Below are 9,767 nucleotides of genomic sequence, written 5' to 3'. Positions count from 1 at the left end.
CAGAGAGTGGAGGTTAACCCCACCCTATGGATCTCCGCCACCCCCCCCCGGACGCTATGGACTCTTCCCTGGCCCTATAGAACCCCCCTGGCCCTATAGACCCTGCCCTGATGCCCAGCCTTACAGACCGCCCCCAGACCCTCCATACTCTTCCCTGACACACACCCCCAGACCCTATAGACTCTCTTTGGATCCTATAGAACACTCCCTTTCCCCCCTGGACCCTGTAGATTCTGCCCCCCCAACCTTATAGTTCCCTCCTTTCACCGAACCCAGCCCCTGTAGATTCCCCCAGACCCCATGGAACCCACTCCCCCTCCAAGCCCTAAAGATTTCTTCTGGAAGCTATATACACACACACCCCCTCCCCCAGGACCCTATGGATCCCTGCCTTTCCCAAGCCTGGACCATCTAGATCCCCTGGACTGCCTGGATCCCTCTGTTATTCCCTGCCCTGGGCCATATAGATCCCTCTGGACCCTATAGATCCCCCTGTCACAGGAGGACCCAGTCATCTGGACATGCAGGCAGCCCCAGGTGTCCAGGTAGTGGACCAGGGTGTCCAGGGGTAGATGCCCCCCCGACCCAGATGCCCTGTAACTCCCCTCAGCCCCATATAAACCCCATAGTTCCTCTCCCCCCAGGTCATATAGACCTTATAGGCCACTCTTTCCATCCCTATAGGCCCTCCCTACAGTTCTATAGACTCCCCAGGCCCATATGGACCATATAACCCCCCGCGGCCATATAGACCCTAAAACACCCCCCCCCCCATGTAGATCATCTCAGCCCCATAAAACCCCCACAACCGAACCTCCAACCCCATACAGCCCCCCCAACCCCATATAGAACACCCATCTCCATAGAGACCCTCTACCCTCAGCCCCTCCCACATCTTTTTCGTTCCTTCACCCCAGCCGGCAACTCAGCACCGCGCAGCCGCTCGCTCACTTCCCCCCCACACAGTGGGATGGGGGAGAGAATTGGGGGAAAAAAAGTCAAACTTGTGGGTTGAGATAAGAACAGTTTAACAGGACAGAAAGGAAGAAACTAATAATGATAGTAATAACAATACTAAAATGAAAATAGTAATAATAAAAGGATTGGAATATACAAGTGATGCACAATGCAATTGCTCACCACCCACCAACCGATGCCCAGTTGGTCCCCGAGCGGTGATTCCCCCCCACAACCACTCCCTGCAGTTTACATACTAGGCATGACATCATAGGGTATGGAATACCCCGTTGGCCAGTTTGCGTCAGCTGCCCTGACTGTGTCCCTTCCCAACTCCTTGTGCCCCTCCAGCACAACACTAGCTGAGGTTGCATGAAAAGAGCTGCTTATAGAAAATACCGTTGTCCTGAAGATGTTCTGGGGAGCCCTTACACCGCTATTACATGGTGTTTGTGTGCGTGTTAACCTACTTGACAAGAGCGTTCTTGGGCACTCAAAACCTTAGGCTCTGTTTGTAGCTTACAGAAAGACTGGCGTAACCAATCCAGTTGTCTTCCAAGTGGACCGAAGGCATAAGGAGACAACATTACACGATCCAGTATTTTTAAGGTGATTTTTAAGCTCCAGCCTATTTGAAGAAGACATCCACTGTACATTTAATTGAGAAAGATGCATGCAAGTATCCTTATTTACATTTTGCAGCATTAAAGGGACACACAACTGAAGAGTCAGGGAAGTTGCTTTTGCTTGCTGAAATGCAGCTTCCCACACAGAAGCATTAAAAGCAAGCAAGCTTTTAATAATCCCTCAGCAAGACAAAAGATTCTTGTCACTACAAATTTGACCATCATGTGCTGGAGGCAGTCCACACTGCACGTTTCCCCCTCTACTAACTTCTTCATATTAAGTGATTTAACTACAGGAAGCACGACCTGCATTTTTTTTCCAGTTGACTGTGTCCTTGTAACATTCAAATTGTAATATCAACCTTATGCAGAACTAGATCTTTCAAATTATTGAAGCCAGCTGTTTTTTCAAAGTAGTATTTGTTCCAATGTTTTTATTTCACACGAGTCCAGATCCAAGCAGGGTCTAAGGGAGAGGCTGTAAAGGATGTGGACCTTCAAGCACCTAGCATTCAGATCAACCACTCATGGTTTTGTTTTTATATGCGGTCATTCCCAAAAGCATGCAGCTACTTTCAACATTCTCTTAAATGGATGTTTCATGGATACCGTTTTTTCCTCCACAGTAACGTAATCCAGGTCAACATCTATGAACCCAGGCGTCCAGGGGAGGACCCAGGCGTCCGGGGATGCAGGCAGCAGGAGGACCCATTCATCTGGACGTGCAGGCAGCCCCAGGTGTCCGGGTAGTGGACCAGGGTGTCCAGGGGTGCAGGCAGCCCCAGATGTCTCAGCACAGAGGCAGCAGGCAGCCCCAGGCAGCCCCTTCCCGCAGTCCTGTGGACTCCTCAGCCCCATATAGACCATATACTACCCCCTCTGGCGCCATATACACCCTAAAACACCCATATAGATCATCCCAGCCCCATATAGACCATATACTACCCCCTCCGGCACCATATAGACCCTAAAACACCTATATAGATCATCCCAGCCCCATATAGACCATATACTACCCCCTCCGGTGCCATATAGACCCTAAAACACCCCCCACCACCACCTATGTATATCATCCCAGCCCCATAATACCCCCACGACCGCCCCTCCAAACCCCGTACAGCCTCCCCAACCCCATAGAGAACACCCATCTCTAGAAGAGAATTGGGGGAAAAAAAGTCAAACTCATGGGTTGAGACAGGAACAGTTTAATAGGACAGAAAGGAAGAGACTAATAATGACAGTAACAACAATACTAAAATGACGATAATAATAATAATAATAAAAGGATTGGAATATACAAGTGATGCATGCTTGGGTCCCCTCCCAGACTCCTGGGTCCCCTACCAGCTCCCCGAAGAGGAGGCGACCGATGGTGCTGCAGGTGTAGAAGGGGAAAACCTCAAAGGGGCCCAGGGGGGCCTCTGAGAGACTGAAAGAGTTAATGTCTCAAACACTGCGGGGGGGCAAGTTCTGCTCAACTGAGACTCCCCACAAGAAGGAACCCCAGGGCAAAAGCAGCGGATCAGCACCCATCAGCAACAGGAGGGGGGTGCCGGAGGGTGCACAGCTCCCTGTTCGGATGTGCTGCTCCGGTACACTGAGCAGCACAGCTCACCCTGCATGGCCAAAGACCGCGTCTGCAGGGAGGGGGAGGTTATTCCCCAAAGGACCCCCAAGCCCAAAAGCTCACAGACTGATCAGGACACCTAATGAGTTCGAGTGCCCGCCCGAAGGAGGGCCAAGGATGAGCACACAAACTGAAGCCCCACGTCGTGCGCAAGCCCACCGGGACTGGAGCCCTCGGCTGACTGGCCCAACGCTGGACCCAGGACCGGTGAAATCTTTCTCTCTCTGTCTTGTTCTCTCTTTCCTTTTGCTTTCCCACAATCCCTACGCCTCATCCCTTTAGGCATGACCTACGCTGACCAAGTCTGGGACTAGGAGTGGATTCAGCCGCCCCCAGGCTCCTCTCGGAGAAGGAGCCTAGAAAGCAAGGGGGTCTGCTCTGAACCTCCTGACCCAACGGGAGGGATCTCCTTCTGCCCTGAAGTGATGGACATGGTCACCACAGGTGACACGGGGCCCCGAGGTAGCTCCGCGCCAACTCCTGTTGTGAGAAAGCCCACCGCCTCCTCTTATACCTCCCAAGTTCAGTTTCACCTTAATTTAGCCTGAGGGAATGCCGAATTCAACAGGACTCCCTGGGCTGTCCAGCCCAGGTCGTGACAGGGACCCGCCGTGGGAACACAGCTCCTGCGGGGGGGTGGGGGGGGTGTCAGAAGGGGGTTTTGGGGGCACAGGGGGGTATTGGGAGACGCCAAGGGAGTACTGGGGTACCTTAAGGGGGCTTGGGGTGTCCTAAGGGGATACAGGGGGTCCAAGGGGGTATTGGGGGGCCCTAAGTGAGGCTTGGGGGGGGATGGTCCCAGGCAGGTTCAGGGGGTCTCCAAGGGAGTATTGGGGTGTCCCAGGGGGATAGAGGGGATCCCTAAGGGTTCCAGGACCCCCCCCATGTGAGAGCATAGTTTTGGGGGGAGTGTTGGTGTCTCCAGGGGGGTACTGGGGGGCCCTAAGCAGGGGTTTGGGGACCCTGAAGGGGTTTTGGGGTGGCCCAGAGTAATATAGGGGACGTTAAGAGGGTATTGAGGTGTCCCAGGGGCTTTTGTATAAGGGGCTTTTAAGGGGGGTTTGGTGTCCCCATGGGTGGCATTGGGGGTCCTAAGAGGGTTTTAGGGAGCCTAAGGGGGTTTGGGGTCCCTAGGAGGGTATGAGGGTCCCAAGATGGTATTGGGGTGCCTAGAGAGGATATTGGGATGTGCTAGGGTGGGGCACTAAGGGAGCTTTGGGGGTCCCTAAGGGGATATTGGGGATATTGGGGGACTCCAAGGGAATGCTGGGGGGTCCTGAGGGGATATTGGGGTTCCTTAAGAGGGTTTTGGGGCACCCGAGGGGGATGGGAGGGGCTCTAAGGGTGATTTCGGGGTCCCTAAGGGGATGGGGGGGTCGGGGTCCCAGGGCAGGTTTAGGGGTGCCTGGGGGGCATCAGGGTCCTGGGCTCCCCAAGGGGTAAGTTGTGGTTTGTGGGAGCGGTTCCAGGGGCAGGTTTGGGGGTTCGGGTGGGGGGTGTCAGTTTTGGGGTGCCCCCCCAGGCACACGCACAGGATGGCCATGCCGGCAGGTGAGGCGGCGGAGGTGCAGCGCCCCGCAGGCCCCTGCCCTCCCCACCCTTTACCAGCGGCAGCAGCGCGACTGCCATTCCTGGGGGGGGGCAACATGGGGTGCACCCCGGAGGAGTGCCTATATTAGAGGGGGGACCCAGAAAGCCACACCCTTGAAGCCACGCCCCCTAGCCACACCCTCCATCACCCCCTCAGTATCCCCATCCCCCCCAAACTGCACCCCCAAGGGAAGGGTGCCCCAACCCCCACCCTGCACCCATGGGACCCTCCTAGAGCCCTCTCAGCACCCGTGGGAGCCCCCCCTGCGCCCTGGGGACCCCCCTCCAGCTCCCATGGGACCCGCTCAGCACCCATGGCACCACCCCAGGCCCCCTTCCTGGCACGTATGGTCCCCCCCAGCACCCATAGGACCCCCTGATGTCCCCCCAGCACCCATGGCCCCCCTGCCAGACCCACCCCAGCAGCAGCAGCAGCAAACCCCCATTTATTGGGGTGCCTGCAGTGGGTGGGGGTGTCCCTCAGACCACCCCCACCTCCAGCCCCTGCCGGCACCGGGCCAGCTGCAGGTCCTCGGGCTTGAGGGTGACGCGGCGGGCGTGCAGGGAGCAGAGGTGGGCATCCTCCAGCACCCATGGGACCCCCCCCGATGACCCCCAGCACCCATGGGACCCCCCCCGCAGCACCCACGTCCTGCAGGGCCACCAGTGCCATGCGCTGCCACCAAGAGCCCACCCCCCCGAGAGAAGAGCAAGCTGATCTCCCACACCTGGGGACACTGGGGGGGACACCATGGGGACAGCATGGGCACGAGGACACCCCGGGGACACCCTACCCCAGGGCAAGGGACACCCTGGGGCATGGGGACATGGGGGACACCACCCTGGGGACACCACCCTGGGGATGGGGACATGGGGGACACCACCCTGGGGACACCACCCTGGGGACGGGGAGATGGGGGACACCACTCTGGGGACGGGGACATGGGGGACACCACCCTGGGGATGGGGACATGGGGGACACCACCCTGGGGACAGCACCCTGGGGATGGGGACATGGGGACACTGCCAACCTGGGGACACCACCCAGGGGACGGGGAGATGGGGGACACCACCCTGGGGACACCACCCTGGGGATGGGGGACACCACCCTGGGGACACCACCCTGGGGTCACCACCCTGGGGACACCACCCTGGGGACGGGGACATGGGGACAGCACCCTGGGGACGGGGACATGGGGACACTGCCAACCTGGGGACAGCACCCCGGGGACAGGGACAGGGGGACAGGCCCACCCTGGAGATGGGGACACGGGGGACACCTTGCCCTGCGGACAATGCCGGCGTGGGGACGCTGTGGCTGTGGGGACATGGGGACAGTGCCACCATGGCGGGAGGGGCACAGGGGACACCACGTCCTGGGGGACACCGTCGGGGGGCAGGAGGGGACCCAAGGACATTTGGGGGGGACAAGGACACCGTGTCATGGCGGGAGGGGAGGGGACCTGCGTCATGGCGGGGAATGAGGACACTGGGGGCTGTGACGGTGCTGGGGACATGGGGGTCCCACTGGGGGGGGATGCTGGGGATGGCAGGGGCCCGAGAGGCTTTCGGGGGTCCTGGGCCGGGGGGACAGGGAACAGGCCAGAGAGATGATGGGAAAAAAGAGAGGGGTGCCGATCAGGACAAAGCGGTGGAGAAGGGCAAAGCTGCGACGGCCTGCAGGACAGAGAGAGACGGCAAGACCGAGGGACGGGGAGCAGGAAAGAGGGAAAAGACGAGGCAAGTCCAGGGAGAGGTGGGGTGGCAGAGGAAGAGAGAGCCTTGGAGGAGAGGGAAAGGGGGGTCAGGGAGCAGAGCCCCGTCCCAGAGAGGAGGAGAGGTCCAGGTGTGAGGGTCGAGCCCCGAGGGACTGTCCTGAGAGCCTGGACAGCGCCCCGAGAGACCCAACATGGACGTCGCGGGGAGGGGCCCGGCGTCCCTTCTCCTGACTGACGGGGGTCTCGGCCACTCCTGGAACAGGGGCGGGAGAAGCTTCCAGAAGGCCGGGACCTGGGGCCGACAAACAGGGGCAGGCAGGAGTGAGAAAAACCCTGTCTCCCTCCCTCCGACACCGAATTCCGACGCTGGAGCCGGGGCTGGTGAGCTCTCTCCACCCCCCACCCCCCACCCCCCTTTCTCTTCAAGTTGTTAAGGCAAGGCCTTAACCTTGGTTTCCCAGAGAGCCACATAGCTTCTTCGGGAGAAGCTAGACCTGTGAGGGGGCCCATGGTTACAGAAGAGTCCTTCTAGAGACTTCTCCCGTCAAAGCTGGTGTCTCTGTGTGGACCTTGAGTGTCATCTCACCTTAATCCACACTGAGGGGTTTTGCAGATCTCGGTCTCTTCCCCCCTCCCCACAGGTGGGACGTGACAACCGGGGAGCAAAAAAACTTAGGCGGAGGGAAAGGGGACGGGGCAGGGAGGGACTGGGACACAGAAGAGGGCTGACGTGACCCCAAGGGCCCAGGACTCGCCGGAGGTCCTGCTCTCTGCCCTGCCAGGCAAAGTTTAGAGTTCAGGCACTTCTTTCCCTCATCTGTCTGTCCTTTCCTCCCTTCCTCTTCTGTAGCTCCACTCGCTCGACTGTCCTCCACCTAAGAGAACACGCTGGTGCCTTGCAGCTCTTACAGCGCGAGGCTTCCGAGGTACACAGCCCTGCACGTGCGCACACACGCTCTACGTGGCCGTGCTGTGATTCTCCTTCCTTCCGTGGGCAGGGAGCGGGACAGAGAGGTGTGGAGAAGGAAAAAAACAGCACGGGGCTCTAGGACAGAGAGAGAGGAATTGGAAAATACAGGCAGGGAGTCAGAGGAAGAAAGAGGAGGGAGACAATAGCGATGGACTAAAGGCAGAGAGGGAGGAATAACAAATGGGGGCAGGGGGCTGGACAGAGACCAAAACTAGCAGTTCTGGGCAGCTGCCCCCATTTCTTGAGCACTCCCCAGGAGCCTCGAGAAAAGTGCTGCCTGCAAAAGCCCTGCCTTGGGCCCAATCCTGCGCCCTGATGTTGGTGACAGTCACCACCTTGCAGAGTGTTCAGGACGGGGGAAGAAAAGGCCAGCTGGGGGCAAAAAGCTTACCCAGCTGGTTTTTTGTTTGTTTGCTTGTTGGTTTTGCTTTAAAAAAAACCTGTTTCCGCTCTAAAGACCACCTGCAAGGCAGAAGGAACCAGGCGTACCACCTTGGACACATTTAAGGCCCAAACCCACTCAACAGCCACACAAACCACCGCTCGCTCACGCTGCACACGCTCCACCACCTGCCTGCAGGTACAGGCAGCCGCCCTTGTTTCTTGAGTGCTCCCCAGGAGTGGCACCACCAGGTACCTCAAAAAACCATGCTGCCTGCAAAAACTTGAGCACAGCTTAATTCTGGGCAGTTTTTCCTCTTTTTAGGCCTGCTGGCTAAAGACTCGTCTGTCAAGCGGTGGCTCAGGACCACGCCAGGGCCGGCGGCACTGCTTTCTGAATCCTGTGGCAGCGGTAGGCAGAGGGACAGGTTGTCAACTCCCAGGGCCGGGTCTGCGTGCAGGGTGTCAGGGTCAGCCCTGCCTGGTTTTTCCCAGTGAAGCCCTGCTGCCGGCTGCCCTGGGCTTCCCCCGTTCTCTCCAGCTCTGCTTTCTGCCAGCGCGGGATGCGTGACAGAATGGCTTGCCCACTCCCCCCAGCCAGTCCTGACCCATGTCTGCAGCTCGTACGCGGTGTCCACGTCACACAGCTGATTTGGGGGTGGCAGGTCTCTCTTGTGGCACCCTGGGGATGGGGCAAAGCACACCCTCATTGCTACCTTTTGATCTTGTCCGCAGGGAGAGCAAGAGGAGACGTACTGTCTGCTGGAGAGCGTCCTGCACGGAGGTGACAGCCAATTGCCCGTGACAGCAACGCTGGGACCTGCCTGACAGCAAAGGTGCCCGGTGGCCGCAGAGCAGCCCAGGTGAGCTGGTTCTCTTGGAAGCCACCAAAGCAGCCTTCGTCCACCCCTGGTTTTGGTGAGATACAGAGCAGCACAGGGATGTTTCTCAGGCATCCAGGCCTGAGGAGGGCTTGCCAGTGCCCCCATGAGAGATCCTCCTCCCAGGAAGCACCTCCTCCTAGAGCAAAGGCTCTATCCGGCCTGGGTACGGGTGCCCCGCGCGGTGTCTCAGGGAGGACGGGGTCATCTGCCTGGTGGCTCTGAGACAGAAATGGTGAGCTGAAACCCCGTGGTCATGGCTGGCCGGTTCAAAGTCTCCGAGTGCCTCAGCCTTTCTCCCCGAGAGTGTTTAAGCCAGGCACTTTTTCCGGGTGTGACAGATGATGTCAAGATGGATGCTGGCAACATCCCGGTGGCTGTGTCCCACTCCCACTTCAGAGTTGTGATGTCTGAAATCTGGGGCCACCTGAAGGGCCTGGCAGAGATTTCCAGGGAGTTTGTGTTCAATTTTTTGCTCTCTTAGGGCTACCATGTGCTAGTGTTTTGGGATGCTAGGGTTGCAGTTCACTAGGGTTATGGGGTGGCAGGGTTATGGTATGCCAGAGCTGAAGAGAGTTAGGATTAAAGGGTGTTATTGTTATGGAGAGGATCTGGGTTTGTTGGCCCTGGGTTCCTGGGGTTAGGCTATTTTTGCCTTATCTTGTGTTCTGCATGGTCTTTTTTTGTGCAGAGTCCTTTTTTAGCTTGATTGCCTTTTCAGGGTTTGGATAGGGACCTTTGGTTTGCATGTGCTAATTCTGGTTGATTTGTTGCTGTTCTGGTGGATTGTGCTGTGTTTCCTGTCTTGAAACCAACATTTCTGGTCTACTATGTCTACAGCAGGTTGGGCAGTGGCAGTTCTGGTGCAGTCTGACTCATTTCTGGTGGGTTGGGAGGGAGGGAGGGAGGGAGGGAGGACTTGCGGTTCATGGAAAATGACTGCCAGATGACTGACGGGCAATTCTGGGGAGAGGTGAGAGGACTTCTGGCCCATAGGTAATGACTACCAGAGGACTA

Source organism: Buteo buteo, chromosome 33, assembly GCF_964188355.1.
Source record: "Buteo buteo chromosome 33, bButBut1.hap1.1, whole genome shotgun sequence".
Classification (NCBI taxonomy): domain Eukaryota; kingdom Metazoa; phylum Chordata; class Aves; order Accipitriformes; family Accipitridae; genus Buteo; species Buteo buteo.
This window is presented reverse-complemented; position numbering follows the sequence as displayed.